The following is a 403-nucleotide window of genomic DNA, read 5'->3' on the forward strand; positions in this document are numbered from 1 at the left end:
CACCACAAAACATACCGCCATCTGTAGGTCTCCCGCAACATGACCTCCTGCAACGGCGCTACCGCCATCTATGAGACGCCAAGCCGACTAAGACAGCGATGGCGCCACAGTGCCCGCCTTTCGACGCCACCCACAAAGCCTGCAGCCTCTGTCGACCATAGCACCCATTCTCCAGTGGCTCTGCCGCACGAAGCCGTGGACCGGCAATGACTCCACCCGCACCCGTTCGTGGACCACCCCAACCGCCAAACTCGCACCTCCAGCGGATGAACGGCGGACGTTTCCCGCACTCGTAAAGTGCAATCCACCCCTATAACTTGCGTTTCATGAAGAGTTATTTCCAATATGCGACATTCCCGCTGTCCGTATACATGAGCCGCGACCTGTACCACTTACGAGCGAG

The sequence above is a fragment of the Schistocerca piceifrons genome, unplaced genomic scaffold, assembly GCF_021461385.2.
Source record: "Schistocerca piceifrons isolate TAMUIC-IGC-003096 unplaced genomic scaffold, iqSchPice1.1 HiC_scaffold_351, whole genome shotgun sequence".
NCBI classification, from domain to species: domain Eukaryota; kingdom Metazoa; phylum Arthropoda; class Insecta; order Orthoptera; family Acrididae; genus Schistocerca; species Schistocerca piceifrons.